This window comes from Mchenga conophoros, linkage group LG7, assembly GCF_057382185.1.
Source record: "Mchenga conophoros isolate Kocher_MC1m ecotype Shallow Benthic linkage group LG7, M_conophoros_male_GT1.1, whole genome shotgun sequence".
NCBI lineage: Eukaryota > Metazoa > Chordata > Actinopteri > Cichliformes > Cichlidae > Mchenga > Mchenga conophoros.
In genome coordinates, this window is record NC_140532.1 from 20451723 (window position 1) to 20469236 (window position 17514).

The 17514-nt window shown below is 39.7% G+C and overlaps 1 protein-coding gene across 3 annotated transcripts in view; it reads right to left on the reverse strand.

Annotated features, from left to right (window-relative positions):
* peak1 (pseudopodium-enriched atypical kinase 1) overlaps positions 1-17514 on the reverse strand; it is a 105460-nt gene that overhangs the window by 35842 nt on the left and 52104 nt on the right. For 2 of the 3 annotated variants that reach the window (XM_085282820.1, XM_085282819.1), the window contains exon 3: positions 16963-17039. The exons of the other annotated variant lie outside the window; for it this stretch is intronic. The gene's annotated coding sequence lies outside the window, so the exon portion shown is untranslated. The remainder of the gene's footprint in view (positions 1-16962; positions 17040-17514) is intronic. 3 annotated transcript variants of the gene reach the window in all.

A 17514-nucleotide genomic window follows, 5' to 3' on the forward strand; every position in this document is an offset into this window, starting at 1 on the left:
ACGAGGACACGGGACATCCCTCACTGCTTGTTCGAAATTAGGTTACAGCATTACGAAAATGTTGCCATTTAATGAAGTAGCAATGAATGAAGGAAATCTGGCTAATCTATAGGATGGCTTCATGACTATTTTCATTAGCATAGTTATCAAACAGAACCAAGCATTTCATTAGGAATTTTAACCCAGCAACTCAAACTGGAATTGGAGCACGGTGTGGGTGGGAACAAGCTAACGCCGGGTGTTATGTGCTGTCTCAGCTCAGCAGAAAACTTTGTCAGCTGTACGACTGTTATTTTGTTTTGGAAACGGTCACTTACATGTGTCAGCCTGCTGTTCACAAATTATCTGTTGGCACCACATATTGCAGTCACTATTGCTATGACTGTAATCTACCAGTTGCCAGCCACTTCCAATGAAACTCAGAAGCGCACTCGGGTCACCTTTTCAAAGAATTTAGGATTCACTGTGAACTGCACATCAGCTTAGATTGCAATGATTTGGAAATCACTTAAATCTTATTTCCACTTCTAAATGGCACAGATGCAACATCACATGTTGAAACTGGTTGTTTTTATTGTTTTAGCAAAAATATATGAATTCACTTTTTATCTACATTTCACACAGTGTCCCAAATTTTCTGGAAAGGATTTGAGGTTGTGTTACATGTAAATAAAGAATAGATTATTACATAATTACATAGGGAAATATGTGTTTGAGCCAAATCCCCAAATCAAACTCAGATAATGCTCTTTGTGTCTTATAATTATCTTATAATTATGTTGCATCTCATAAGAATTATAATGTTTGTTGTGTACGAGCAGCTGCCCCAAAGTCTCCTCTCCACTCATTTCCAAAAGCTCTTCTGTCTCATCTGCATTTCTTCCTCCTCCATTCTTTTCCCTCGCAAAGTTTTTTTTCTTTGTTGTTTTGTCTTTTTCCCTGTGGCTCAAAAATTTCCCACTCTTTCTCCCTACCCACTCTCTTCTTATTCAGGCCGTTTACTGAAGGCTTTCTTTTTTCCCCACTGTTGCTTTGTCTTCTGAGATATGCAAATCTGTCTCTCTCCTGCCCCGCTTTATTTCAAACAGCACTTCAAGCAGAAGCTGTGAGACTTAAATTATGCAAACCAACACCACCAAACACCAGAGCTAAGGTGTCCCACACGCAATTACACCATCCAACCCATTGCCAACAAAGACACCTTTACACTTTACTGTGAACACCAACAACATACCATGACTTGCATGTGAACACCAAATCTGTGACAAAATGGATTATGCATTCACTTGGTAAACTACATCTGTGATTACATAACATGTTTTGACTTTCGACTCCACCTGTCCACATGTCCGGAACCAGATGTTGAACACCAAATTGCTTCAACTGGGAAGGCCACCAACTTGCTAAAGAGCTGCAATGTGCTTTTGAACCTATGTGTGTCAAGAGCCAGAAACAAGCAGTCCTGTCCAACTATGAGCCTTTTTATTTACATGTGTTTTATTTTCAACCAAAACTATTGCAATCTATAGATCAGTTCCACACTGAGTGATTTACTGAGGGACTAATGATTATTTTCAATATTGACTGACATCTGTGGTTTAGGAGAAACGTGAACATACAGTACTGTAAACAACAACAACAACAACAAAAAACATGTTGAGCTACCCCTGATTTCTTTACATTTTGATTTTCGGGTCATTGTTTTAAAGTGGTCTTTCTGAAAGACTTTCAAAGTTTTTGTTTGGACATTGGCTGCTTTTTCACTCACTTTCAGTCCAGTCCTTGTGCCTAACAATTTTCTGACTGAGAGATGCATCTGGCTCTGCAGATGAATCCACCGTCTTCTGAAGCTCATCAAAAATTGTCCCCATGGAAGGGTGGCTGTCAAGGAGCCATTCTTAAAGAAGGGAAAAACGAGGTATCCCAATTTACATATAAACAGGACTGAAAATCAGTGGTGACAGGTTTTACGGAGTGACAAATCCAAACTAGAAATTTCTGGTTCAAATTGTTGTTAACACAGGGGATGTGTCACGGCTTAGGGGTGTATTTCAGCCAGTGGTGTTGGGGATCTCAGCAAAACTGATAGAATTATGAAGACAGAAAAACACAGTCTGATTTGGACCCACCATGCAATACCATCTGCAAAGTGTCTGGTAAAGTGATCTCAACCACACTGCCAATGCAAAAAAACACAAGACTGCCTCCAACACACAATGAAACACTACCAGTCACGGATTGGCCTCTCCAGAACCCGGACCTCAACGTTATTCAGGTAGTGTGGGATCATCCTGAGTGGAACGAAAGGCAGCCAACATCCAAAGAAAAGCTTTAAATGTCCTTCAAGAAGCCTGGAGATTAAAGAAATGGTAAGAAATCTTGCCTGAGAGAGTTCTCACGCTGTGTTGAATACTAAAGGTGGTCATCCCAAATATTGACTTTCAAGGTCATTAGAATTGTACAAACTCAACAATAAATATGTTTGCAAACGACTCGTTAAATTCCTGCAGCCAACAAAATATAAAGAAACAGGGGAGACTCAAGACTTTTTTCACAGTACTGTAACATGATGCGACTCCCCTATTCTTCTTGCTCAAAAATAAAAGGTTGCACAAAGTGAATCATGGCTAAGAGCAACATATAAACAACAAACAAAAGCCTAATTATCAAGCCTATTGTCCAGTGAAAATAATGGCAAACAAACAAATGATATTTAAGAGTATTAGTTCACAACAATGAAGATTTAAAATTTCCACAGCTTACTCTACACTATGCAGATCTGACGACAACACACAATGTAGAAGTCAGCTGGATTTCTGGAAAAACAAAACAAAAACAACAACAAAAATGGTCCAATGCAGAAGCAACTAGGATGAACAAGGATTCACTTGCATCAGCTCACCTACACACACTCTGAAGGATAAGACAGGGATTCACAAACACCCCCACAAACAATCAAAAAGGAGTAGAGGGACAGCTGCCAAACAATGTAAGCAAATATGATCCAGCGTCACAGCAATTTTAGTTTCTTTATAAAAGAAATGTTTTTTATACAGCCTGTCAGAAAATGTAAAAGCTACATAAGGAAATGCATTGTGGGGCTTTTTGTTAAGTTTTTTGTGGTACACAATCCAAATCTTAGCCTAATTAAGACTCGTGTGTGTTTCTTTTAATTGTTATTATTTTGTCCACCATATAAAGTTGACTTCATCTCAAAGGGACTTGTGCTGTCAGTGATTCCTGTCAGCGAGTAGGCCGCAAGACAGTATATCGAAATCTGACAGCTCTATGAAGACAACCGTGGCTGCTGTCATAATGAGCATTCACAAGACAAAAAGCACATACACACACACACACACACACACACACGCATACACACACACGCACGCACGCACGCACGCACGCACGCACGCACACACACACACACACACACACACACACACCTAAATGCATAATTCAATCCCATATTCCCACAAAAATGTAGAAACTTTGGTGGTGCCACTTGTGGCTTTCTCTCAATGACAAAAATCTGAAAACAACAAACTGCTCATACCGATGATAAACATCACACAAACCAACAAAGCTTTGTCTCATTAAAAACAAAGACAGTCAAATAAGATGAGGACTGAGGGCAGGTTTCTGCTTTACCCTTCATTTTTTACATTTTTTCCCCCAATCAAATCAGTGCAAGGTAGTCGTTCATATGAGATGCAGTGCTGACTGATGATCTGTGACCATCTGCTCCTCATTTGATACCAGCAAACACTGTCTGGTTTTGTGCCAGGCGAGATATCACACAGCACCTGCTGCTTGGTGCCACTACCACCAAGTCACAAGCCCCCGTGGGACTGCCAAGTGAGACCCAGATTTGTACTGGGATAAGAATAACTTCTCGAGAGGGTCTGGTGGGATAGAACTTTATTTACTGAAATCTACTCTAGGAATGCCTAAAACATTCATCTCAATGTGCGGCCTTTTAAAAAAACAAAAACAAAAAAGCAATAGTTCAAGGAGTCAGTTAAATATGCAGCAAACCAACACAGATGTTAGCAAAAAGATGAAATTGATTAGAAAGAAAACCTCTCTCTGGGACTCCTACTTCTTACACTTGAAAGCCCATTTTTTAAACTCCTATCTCACCACATCTCCCCGTACTTTTTTTTTTATTCACCCAATACACCTGAGGCTTCCTCACCATTGCCCTCCATCAGTCACAGCTGAGTGAACTGACGCACCAGAGATATACTCATTCTAAAGAAGATAAAGCATGTGGGACCTGTCGGAGGCAGCCTGCAAGGATGTCACTATGTGTTTAGCAACCAGTACATCTAAACCAGAGCGGAGCCCAACCGGCCCAACCTCATCGCTCTTCCTGTTACCACCTGCTTGAGACTAACTCAGGTAGGCACTGGTGTCTAGTTGTGTGGCTGGGCTAGCTGAAGAGATCAGGATGCAACAATTCTGTCTGTCTGAATGTGAGACACTAAGATAGAAAACCTACTGTTTGTTAGAAGAACAGTTTAGTTTGATAACATTTATGTTGAACTGAAATATAACCAATGATATATCAGCAAGTTTGAATGCAGTTTGTAGGCAAAAGTACACAGGCTCTGGGCTCTGGTTAGAATCAGTGATTTGTTTGATTCATAACAAGATAAAATACTGCCAGAGGTCTTTCAACAAAAACACTTGTGGGTAGAGAATGTAGAGAATCCATTTTCTTTTGCCTCAATTTAAAATGTATTTCTTGTCATTTTCTTCACTGCTTATTCAATATATGCTTTTGATAACACATCATTACATCATCCTGTACTGGAGGCAATAATGCTGTTGCTTTTTACTCCTCAAACAGAGGTTTGAGGAATTCCGACGTATGTTCATACCTGGGCTGACAACCAAATATCAAACTAAGGGTAGATGATTTATAAAAACGGAAACAGAATCCACCCATTCAAAGGCTGAGCAAGGCATTCCACACATCTTTCTACCCAGTAACACTTTCTACTTTCTCCTGGGGGATCCTGAGGCATTCGAAGGCCAGACAAGATATATAATCTCTCCAGTGAGTTCTGGGTGTACCCTGGGGTCTCCTTCCAGTTGGACGACTGAGACCTTTCAACACCGAGCAGCAGCTCTACTCCGATATCCTTTTAGACATTCAAGCTCCTCACCCTATCTCTAAGGCAGAGCCTAGCCACGTTATGGAGTAAACTCATTTCAGTCCCTTGTATTTGTGCCCTTGATGTCTCAGTCATTACCCAGATCTCACGACCAGGGGTAAAAGCTGGTACATAGATGCATTGGCAAATCAAGTTTTTCATGCCTTTCAGCTTGGTTCTTTCTTCATCACAAGAGTGGATGAGATGTCTGCATTAATGCTGACACTGCATCAATCAAATAAACACATAGCAGGAGAATTTTTAACTTCCAGGTAAGAAACAATATGACTGTAAACAAGACACAAGAACTTACCACCAACACAAATGTAAAGATCTACCTCATATTGTTATATCGTTCACATGAAAAGTCTTCACACATTTAAAGAATATCATGTACATATAGGGCAATCTGTTGAGTCAAAAAAGGCTTAATTTGGGGGATATGGAGACACAGAGAGCCACAGCATAGTAGTGAGACTGTTAAAAAACAGACAAACCAGTCAAAGATGTGAAACCGTGACCAATGAATGGGAGATGAGCGCTTGAGATGTAGAGAAGCAAGGCACCAGAACCACAAGCAGGAAACTCGTGTTAAATTTCTAAATCAGATTCTGCTACACTTACCTCTCCACAGAGAGGCAATGTTTTTCCCTTGAGAAAAATCAGAATACTGAGGACAGGAGCTCATTTCCCACCCAGAGCACGTTTATTGAGAGGGAGTGGAAGCTCGCTGAGCCTGGTGCATAATAGCAGAATAACCAAGGCTGAAAGCTGAAGCCATGAGGAGATGGGATATGGGATTTTCTGCTGCTTTATGGCAGAGGGCTTGAATGATAAGACAGCCGTAGCAGTGGGATAGACAAGAGCAGAATAGATATGAAATAGGGATGGAACTGCAGAGCTCGATGCCAGGAAGTGTGAGAAAGCAGGGCACGCTGTTGTTTGTTAAGCCGAGAAAAAGTCGTCGTCTTCTACCACAAGTTCATTAGAGAAGAAAACCACTGTCATATATTCTTTGAGTGCAACATCAAAAGCTTTCAAGATGTTATTTTGGAGGGAAGGAAAATAGGCCACGAAGCACACAGAGCATTACTGTTAGTGATGCTGCAGTTAGCCAATGTCACTTTTTACCAGGCTTCATGTTTTCGAGGGCCCATCAACCAGCCAGCTGCAAGGACAAAAAGCTTTATAATATGACTTATTTCTTGAGGTCAGAGATGGCTGACAAATGAAAGAAAAAATGTGGAACTTGTGGGAATCAGGTGACTCAGTTTTGCTGTGTTTGGGAGTGGTTTGTTCATTCACAGGGCACAGAGTCACTGAATGTTTTGATAAGAAATGACGATGAAAATGACATCATACGTTATGTTTTGAGGAAATGATCAGCCAAAACACAACTGCATGTCTATGGGAAATTTTAGGCCACCATGTTAGACACCACTCTCACAACATAAATGATCAAATAAAAGAATATTTCTTTTGGAGGAAGGGTGTTTTATCACTCCCTTAGAGCTCTAGGGACTTAAGGAGTCATCACTAAGGATCACTGAAGCAGAACTTGATGGATCAACACTTTACATTGATCTTCTTTTTCTTTGAGATCCATCGGAGATGAGTCCCTGGAACTCTACTGGACGGATAATCACTTCTCCAACATTAGTAGTTGGCTCTTCGGCTGCCTTTTGCCAGATGTTGAAGTTTTTAAGTTTATGAGTTCAAAACAAGTTGGTTTTTCATGATGCTTTAATTGCACTAGCCTGGCAACTGCTAGACTGTTGGAGCTGCACCAATATTATTTTTTCTCTCTGACAAGCGTACACATCCATTCTCTTTGTTTCAGTCTTTGCTTCAACCAGTGTAAAGCTAACCTGCCTAAAGTGTTTTGCTGTATTGTACTGAAATCTGCTATTATTAGGCAGCTAACATATAAACTGACATATTCAGTCCTACAGTCCTGCAAATCGGAAACTTTATTGGTTGGTTCTTGTATAAATAATTTTGACAGCGTGTCATAAGCTATATTAAACATGTCCGTTTGGTGTACAGATAGTGAAAGTAATGGTTCTGAGCAGCAGTTTCAGCACATTGATGAAGTGCTTTCAAAGAGCAGCAAATGAAGTTCGGGCTTCACTTATTGCCTCCTTTCCACAGATTTTCTCTGCTCATCCAGGGATTTAAAGTGATGCCCTTCAAGCATTTCTCAGAGTTTTCTAAGTACTGACTCCTTAAACAACAGTAGTATCCAAGACTAATTTATTCACTTAGTCAAGGGTCCTACTGCTATGTAACAAGTTTCTCTACAATTATCTTTGGTTAAAAAAAATGGAACAAAAATAATTACATTGCAGGCCCACTAATATGGACTCATGTTACTTCTGTGGCAACAGTGGTTTAAGCCGTGTCCTGTAGATGTAGATGAGCGTGCACACAAGTGTTGGTACACGGCAGCCTTGTTTCAATTTCTCAAGCAAGTCCACTCCAAGTTATGGCTGACTCGCTCCCTAGTTCTGACCAAATTTCAGCTCGTTTTCAGCAATGCTGCCAAAATGACTTCACAGTCTGTATCTCCAGTTTTAAGGAGTTTTTCCAGGAAGCATGCCTCTCACTAGCTGCCCAATTGAACTTGTGTCCTAAGTACAGTCAACCATTCATTTTACTGCACAACTGAGATGCAATTTTTCACCTCTCTTTGTTAACTTAAAAATCAGCTTCAGTCCCTATTACATCTCCTCTGGGATTAATGAGCTGAAATAAACATTAATGATCTCATTGGAAATGGAGGAGTTCCAAAGAAGCATCAGCAATATCACTAGCTGGATCTTACAGTGTCTTTATGAGGGATGTTTATGTTCACAAGTACTGACTCCAAGAAGGCAGGTCGAACAAAAAGATGGATTTTCACAGCAACTGGTGAATCCCATTAAAAAGACACAAGTTTCACATAAAAGGATGAATAGCCGAACATTAAAAGCAACCAGTTTAGGATTTATTAGCTAAAAAGATTTATGTGTCTTAAGTGCACTAATTTGGTTACACACCAGTAAGAGATAAATCATTCAACTTATGTTGACATGACCTGCAGAGCAGGCAACAGGGAGAAAACAGCCACTAAGGAAATACAACTCAGACACAGCTAAGTAAAAACAAAGCTCAATTACAGGCTTAACTATAAGAGTTATGTTCCAACAAATGAGCAGTACTGAGAGACATGGTATGTAACCTACAGAATGTTCAATAGTCACTTTCACAATCCAAACAAGTTACAGAGCCAACAATATGCAGACCACCAAGGAAGCCAGACAACAGAAAGGAGCAGAGAGGAAGCACAGGCCTCAGTTTATCCACATAATTTCAACCGCAGCTTTATCACAACTGATCCGGAATACCAGCAAATTTAACATCCCGTGACTGCCTTTCATCCTTTATGATTTACTGCAGCATTGAAGATTAACATTAATGAATGTAAATATAAATTTGACAGTCAAGAAATAACATTATTCTAGCTAACTGCAGACAATGGAAGTGTTAACATAAATCATAACATAAAACATTAAAAAAAAAAAAAAACCTTGCATGAAAAAAGGCTGATATTGCCTTTCATCCAACCCTCGCATAAGAGAGAGAACGAAACAGCAACATGGAAAAGATCACAAGCAGGAAGACGCAAAAAACAGACGATTTACGTCTAACAGCATTAAATCGTTGTTGAATATATGAAAACCCTGTTTTTACATGTGTCAACTGCAAAAACACTTAAACAGGCAAAACACTAAGACTCACTGGCTGACAAACAACCGTACTGAACTCTACACAAAAATATTGTGTACGGTGCAATGATTAATGTTTAAAGGGAAATGAATGGCTTTTACTGTGCATCTCCTTTATGGGATTCACGATGCATCAAGTCCCCATTCATGTGGCTGTAACTCAAGATGGACTGGGTGTAATGGACTGAGTCCACTTGTAATGTACTAAGCGGCCAGACGGCTCACTCTCTCTGAGTTTTGCAGCTGCTACTCTGTGTTTGTGTGAAACTGTCTGCTGCAGCTGGCCTGCTCGCATGAAGACAAGTCGAGTTGGTGAGGCACTCGCACAGCTTTGAAAGAGTGACAATAACAATGTGTATAAATAACACAGATACTGATCCAGAAGCTGTAACCTCCAGGGATGTGTATGTGTGTGTGGGGAGGATGATAATAATAAAAATGTAAAAAAAAAAAAAAAAAGAAATTCCAGTTTCTCTAATGGCCACTTGAAGCTGAATGACCAACTTCAACAATGTAAAATAACATGTTTACTGCCTTGTACAGAAAACTGTTTTGGTCTTTACAGCCAATAATAACTCCATAACAACTCATTCAAAGCCACAACTCATCCACCTGGTTACTGTTAAGACCTAAAATTGGGGCGTGGCTACTTTGAGTGACGGCTGACGATTTACGAGCTCATCCATGAAGTAGCAAAGCTGTGGATTTAGTGTACTAGTATTATTTCATCCACAATCTCTTATTAGCAACTATCTGTGAGTGGTTAGCGTGTTAGTTTTGATACCTTAGCCCTCCACACTTTGATTCAAACATTGGCTTTACATTCAGCTTTTAGAAACAGTCTGTGTGTGATCCTAGACTTGACTGCGACAGTGCCATGCCTCTAGTCTAATGAGTTGTGGCATCGGCAACAATTCAAGCTTCCACTGGGATTTTGTTGTTGTTTTTTTGTTTTATGCTGGAAAAACAGACAGTTGTGTCCATGTTTCAGAGATGTATCTGAGCTTTAAATAAATGGTAGGACACAATCAGGTATTTTCATGTGTTCTTTGAAATAATAAACATAATGCAAGCAGGAGAAAAACTGCAACAAGAACTGCATTTTCAAATCATTAATTGTGAAAACTCAATCTCTAAGAACATGATTTACTTGCAACGTGAGCACACATTTTATTCGAAAATTTACTCAGGAGTTTCTTCAAGGCTAAAGTCTTCACCAGACAGTAAACATGGGCCACATGAGCCCTTTAGTGGTAGGCGCTGACAAATAGATATGAGCAGTGTGACAAGTTCACCTCATTATGAGCTCACCTCCCATCGCTTACTTAGTGACAGATTTGACTAGGAACAGTCGATGCAAAACGAAATGACAGTGTCAAAACAAAGTCCTCACAGCAAGTAGCAAGGCTCAGTCATTATCTCTTAGCAGTTCCAACTGTCTCAAGTCTCAGTTGCTGTTGTTTACCTTCAATATAGCCACTGGTGACAGGACTAAAGTATTCCAAGTTAGCTGTCAATGTCAGCAGGTTGCTTTCCTATAACAAACGTTTGAGTGTTCCCCCCAAATAAAGCACAATTTTTTCTGATTCTTGTATAACTATTTTCATGTTTTTAATTCATAACTACTAATTATATTTTTGTATTTTTTTTTTTGTTCCTATGGGAAAAAGTCAAAACACTGACAATGAAAATTGTAAATCAGTGCATTAATTACACTGGAATATTAGTCAATTGAAATCTGTAGAAAACTGAAACAAACAGAATAAATTTAGGAGAGAAAAGCAAAAGCACAAGGCAAAAACACAGAAAAGGAGACGAAAAACAAAAGGGGAGAAGAAAAAAATGAAGCCAACAACATTCCAGTGCAGTGTTTGGTATTGTGCAAGCTCTGGGAGAGTAGCTGCAGTCTGGCCTGGGAAAGAGCCACTGCAGGTCCCCTTGGGAGACCAACCCGCTGGCCTCCAGACAAACACCAGTGGAGTGGCAGAGCAGACATAGCCAGATGTGTGGGAGTGCACAATACAAACAAAAAGAACACATGCATTTAATGGCACGCACACACACACACAATTATACACCCACGTCCACTCACATCCACTAAATTCTATTGTAAATAAATAAAGCTGAGGGGTTTTTTTCTTTTAAAATAAAAAAGGAATCATAAAAAAATATGACTATGATTAGCTATTTGGAAATTGTTAAACAGAAGTAAAATTAATTGTGCAAGAAAGCTGCTGATTATCATAAAAGCTGTGAAAAAACAAATAATGAGTCAGAACAGCCAGACCAGCAGGAAGCTGCTATGTACATACAGCACATGAAGCTTACATAGAAGACTGTTTTACTCTAATGCACTTGGGCCAAATATATATAAATTAATGTTGTTAAATATTATGTGTTCATGTTATGTGCTTCAAGTAGAATACAGAAAAGATACACGCCCCTAACCATCTAAAACTAATAGCAATAACTTCAAGAGGTCATTGAACATTGTTAATATACATACGGCTGCTTCTGTATCACTAATTGACTGCTTTCACATAGTTGTACTTCCAGAACTTCTACCTGATCACATGAATTCTGAACTGGAAAAATTCTTCTTAGCTTATGGAAAAATTCAGCAGTATGAATTTTGTATGCAAGTTCCATATGAGATTCATACTATTTCTCTGTATAATCCCAGTGGAGGCAAAACAATAGAGGACAATGAAAAATAAGTTCATCTCTTTGACTTTTCACTTGTGCTCATCAACAATTAAATATGTTTTTATATTTATCTTTGTTTAATCAATGTCTAAGGGCCAGCTGAGACTGAAAAGGTACAAAAATGTAAACTTAAATTTCACATAGTGCTTCTACAAAAAATGCACAAAAAATTAAAGCCTGAATCAGTTGCACACAAGCGTAACACTGCAGCTGATTTCTATTAACACAAAAATCTGCTGTAGGTCTATAAATAACAAGCGTCGCATTGGATGATTTCTCCGTTTCACCCACACTGCCACACCAACACGCACATATTCTCTCATACTCACTCACACTCTCCACACTGGTGTAAAACTGCTACAGTTATTAGCCAGGGGCAGGCTGGTGATAACTGTGGTGAGCTCATGAAGGCTTTCTTTCCCCCCCTGACTAAAATGCTCCGCCTGCTTCCACTACCTCCACCGTGTGAAACAGAGGCTTGTTGGCACCAGGAAGCAGTGAGGGTAGTATCGTGCTGAGAGCTGGATATCCCTCGGGTGCTAGTGGGGGGGCGGTGAACAGCAATCTGTTGGGATCACAGCAAATTCTTTTGGCTTCACGACTGTAACATCACACTTACACATGCTTGCTAAAAGTGCCTTCAATAGTTGCAGCATTTTGTGGCAAGGCGAGTAGTGAGAGGCAGACAGGCAGCCACACAGCCCCTCCCTGGCTAGCAGGTGAACTCATTTGCAGTAGCACAACTATGGAGTCTTATTTGTGTCGAAATAGGCGCAGAAGACAAAACACAATAATGAGCAATTCATTTCACAGCTGCAGGTATTCAAATTCAACAATCTGCACGCGTACAACTCAACACAGCTCAGCACAAAGACGCATCACACATTCGAGGGGGTGCTGTGGCAGATTCACGCTCACGCAGGCGGCTCTAATCTCAAAGATGAATTCTGCTTGCTCGACTCAATCTGACTTTTGGTAGCTTGGAGGGCAGAGTCCAAAGGAAGAAGGGCTTAATGTGATTGGTGGCTTTCAAAGCAGTGACACTGCAAGTTCTGTGATTGACAGGTTCAATTTACAGTGTTAAACCAAGTTACACTGTGGAAGTAAATTCAGTGCTATTTTAACCCATATAAGAATCTGCCGAAATAGCTATCATCAGATGTTACCACTGCTACATAGCAACTATCACTGGATTACCTTGGTGCTGCAAAAACCTTGAGGATTCAAAGCCAAGTCATGCAGCCTCTTCCCTCCTGTCCTATTACTCTGCTACAAAATTCTAAAACTAGTAAGAAACTTCGAAACCAGGTCAGTAAAGCTTTCATTTCAACAGCCACTTCTGAGGCTGCATTGAACAGCAGCTGGCTTTTTTAGGCCTGGCACTTCTTCTACTGTCCACTTGTCCAGTTTCCTAAGTTTAAAAAAAACAAAACACTGCACAGTATGCCGAGATATACCAAGTTTTCGATAGTTTCAGTAAATCTTTGGCACCTTGTTGGCATAAAAATGCTGTGTTATACCTGTCAAACTATGTTCTCTGACATTTTTCATAGATTAAACAGCAGGAATGGGAATTAATCTATTTTAGTGACAGGCTGGTAGTAACAAAGGATACAAACTGGTTCTTTGTGAAGTTGCCTGTTATGTGTAGACAAAACACTGAACAGTCAGGTGCTATTGCTCAAGACCACTTTCAAAAAATTATAAAAACGACTGAATCATTGGAAGAGAAATGTAAAGAAATGAGGGATGCCATCAAAGCTTCTAGAGGGTACTGTATGTCCTTTTCAACTGCTTTCAAAAGCAGCTAGATGTTATACACAATACATCTGTTAAACTCTTTCTGTGGCATCCCCATTAAAAGAAACAGTAATTAATAATAACTACTAAATATTCTGGTGATACAATTGTGTGAGACAAATAATGTATATACAGCAAAATACTAACAAAGAAGGAGGAAGATATAAAAAAGCTTACATAAAGTATATATACATTACATTACATTAAAAATGGTTACTCTTGCACAACTTGCCTATCCAGGCTTTAGTCTTTCTGGAGGACAAGCATTTCCATGTATAGGCTGAATATATAGGAAGCTCCAAGAGACAGAAACAGCCTCAAGACAGAACTGAAGCTCCTGGAAAAAATGTGTCCTACTTTCTTCAAAGAACAATCGCCTGTTTCTTCTACAGCGCTCAACTCTGGGAGAAATGAGAAGTGGGGGACAGATTTGATAACAGCTCCCAATTACCATCAATAAAAAGAAACTGTGTTTCTTTGAGTGAAGAAATTCTCCCTCTCTCTTCCCATGGTGGTTTTGGACTGTGTTAGGCTGATGGTAATGGGGGCCAAGCTTATTTCACTAATGATTTAACCATGCTTTTGTCTGTTTCTCTGCCTGCTAACTGTGTCCTCTGGAGAACGGCTATGCTAATCCAAAAATCTGGCTTCAGTTTAGAAAGCACTCACAGCTGTTTTCATGTGTTGTGTGAAATCCAGGAGTATTTTTGAGGTGACAGATATTGGTGCAGAAAATAAATAAATTAAAAGAAAAAAAATCAGGAAAGTAAAAGTTAGAGAAAGAAAAGAGAAACTATATCTCTGATCAATTTTATCATTTTCAACATTTTCTAGCTTTTGGGGGACAGAGACCTTCGGTTTTTGCAATGTGAGCAATAATCTCTTTCTGTAGCTTTGAGGATGGTGATAAGGCACGGGCCAAGAAATGATGCTGGCATCTAGAGCTTGGAAGAGAATACCACATCATCCAATTAAACTGAACATAACACCATCCCAGCTCTCAACTGCCAAGTGCAAAACAAACTAACAGCAGCAGAAACTAATGGATGCTGGAGAAGGCGGAGGCATCAAGAGAGGGCTAATGCCATCCTGCGCCACTAACTTGTCCAGGTAAAATGCACACAGGAAAAAGACAAGAAGATCCCTATGAGTGGAAAGTTTTGAAAGAGACAGTCTGTGTTTGCTTTGTACAACACCTTTGCCTTCGCCCGAACAAGCATTTCCTCCCCCTTGCTTCCTCCGACCAGCCACGGATAGTTTGAATTGGTGCAGTGTGTGAAATTAAGCCTGACGGGTCTCATTAACAAAAGCCAGTCAGTATCTTTTCCCCCTTGGCATAGCTGAGATTTGGAAAAAGTGTCATTTCAGCAGCAATACTGGAATTTTTGCATTTGCCACATGATTCACTTTTTCTAAGCAGATTTAGGAATTAAGGTCAACAGCAAAAATTATGAGAATTTTTTTTTTACTGTGATTTCTTTTTCCTGCTAAAATATGGGGAGGATATTTGTTATTTTACTTGGCTTCAAGCCCATGCCTCGTTTCAAGAAAAGTGACCCAACACAGTGCGCATGTAGCCTTAAGGTCTCAGCACAATGCACCAAATAAAAGCAAGTGTTGCAGAGAAGATAGGACTAGTGGTTCTTTGTGAAAGGTTAAGTACAGCACATGAAGTATCTATTGTCATTATCCACACAAACAGTAACATCTGTGGTGGGAGCTGTGGAGATGGAGGCACATGCAAACAGACCAGGACCTAAACCTGCTGAGACACAGCAGCACAGATGGCTGCTTTTTATCCAGCTGGCACTGAGACATATGGAAACAGAGATCATTAGTGAGGTAATAAGTGCATGACAGTGTTAGCAAAGGTAAGTTAGTCATCAACAAAAGGCTTTTAACTAGCAGAAAAAATTGGATCAGCATGGATTACTAAGAAAAACACTGTTTCTGAATTTCAGCATTTCCCTGATCAGTCCCGTCCTTTTGATATTTGCAGTTGGTCAAAAGACTCTGTGTGTTTTACCATCTTTAAGCTCACGTAACAGTTGTTATGAATAGATTTTTATGAGACCTTAATAAGATAATATTTTTATTGCCACAAGTCATAGATTACTCAGCTACTCTGACTCTGTTCGGATCACCTGGTTGTCATGTTTATGGCTTTCCAAACACATGTTGCAGGGAAGTTCTCTCTGGTGGGCAAAATACACAACATCAACAGTAGCAACATGAGCTCCTAATTTTTCTTTTTAGGTGTTCATTCATCAGCTGTACTGGCATTTGTCAGCAAATAGCTAAAATCGGCAGATCTATCGGATGAGCTCTAGTGCCAAGCACAAGAAATAGATACCCATGTGTTTGCAAAGGTACAGCTGTGAAAAATATGTTGAGACCAAATGAATGAATGAAAGAGAGGGTGAATCAGGAATTAACATTTAACATATATAACCCCTATAAAATCTAATGTTTACTTTGTAGGAAATCTAGTTTTCATTGTTCTTTTTCAAAACATATGTGCAAAACATAATGTCACAGAGCTGTCGGATAATCACTATTTAATTTTTACTGCAAGTATCAAACTCATCCTAAACAATATACACATTAAATACAATCAATTTACTATCAAATCAATTCAAAACTATCACAATGTTCCTCCATTTAAAAGGTAATCGGATGCATGAATGCAAAAACGAGTGGTACTGAAAGGAAAAAGTAAGCTCATCTCCCATCCAACACCAGACTAATTGAAAAAGTGTGTCTAGCACTAAAGCCAAAGATAAAAAAAATACTGCTGCATTCATGGCTTCTGAATTTATATAGGCGGAGGAGGTGATGGCTATATTTTAAGTACTTTTTACTAGGAGATTTAATTTACCACAGGGGGGAAAAACAGCATACATGAGTTATTAAAGCAGAGTATTTGCATCTTCAAGTATGCCCCGAGACGATCTATATGCCTTCACTTCCTATACATGATTCCATTGGCTGCTACTTCAGTTATTCAGGTCAGTTTTCACAAAGCCAGTTATGAAAGGAAAAAGTGCTACAGTAGCTGTTATAGATATCTTACATGCCATAATATGGATAGAGTATTGCACTAATAGGCAAACTGCAATGCTAGGAGCTGTAATATGACAACCAGTAAGTCATCAAGTGGTGAACAGTGGCAGCGTGTATACAGTTTCTGCTTTGAAGAGAGACAGTATTTCAGTACAAATGCAGCACAGGGAACAGAAATAGCAAAACGGTGAAAGAAAAATAAGAGACGAATCACAGAAAGACTTCAATCCGTGGGGAGAAATCAGACTCTTTGGGTATCGACTTGAAGAAGTGACAAAACAGAACCGCAAATAAAACACTGGAGAGGCACACACTACAAAGGACAAGTCGAGACTTTGGTTTTTGATGAGTTAAAGTGTATTATTCTGTATGGGCTCACCTAACAACCAAGAAAAGTGCATGAGAAAAACACAGAGAGACAAACAGACCAACACACTCATTCTCAGACAAACCAGAAGCAAACTCACAGTGCAATGAATCAAGCAGCACCACTGCCAGCCATGGAGTCCCAGTTGGTGAAGCAGAGAACAGCTACTGCTGGAACCTGCAGATGACAGAGACACAGAAGGCAGAGAAGGACAAGATAAACAAAATGCACGACAGTGTGACGAAGGGAATAATAAGGGGTGGGCGACAGGAAGGGAAGACAGACAAAGTCAAACAAAGATGGAGGAAAAGAAGGGGAGAGAGCCTTTTGTTGCTTTGCCTAAAGCAGATCTCTAAACATTGAGGCTCATTTTCAGAGCAAGTCATTGTTCTGGCAGTGTAACAGAGCAGATATCAGATTTACTGGTACACTGATCACCCAGGCAAAGTCATCCAAAAGCCATAGACGACAATCTATTAAACAAATGAAGAAAACACAGTGAATATCAACTCATTTGAGTTTCAAGTCGCCCCGATGGCTTGTTCTTAGCATCAGTCTCTCGTGTTTATCCTACAGTTGGACGAACACTTTTCAATCAATCTTCTTGTTAAACAGTACAAAAAAGTATGTTGTTGGCATTAAGCTAACCTGT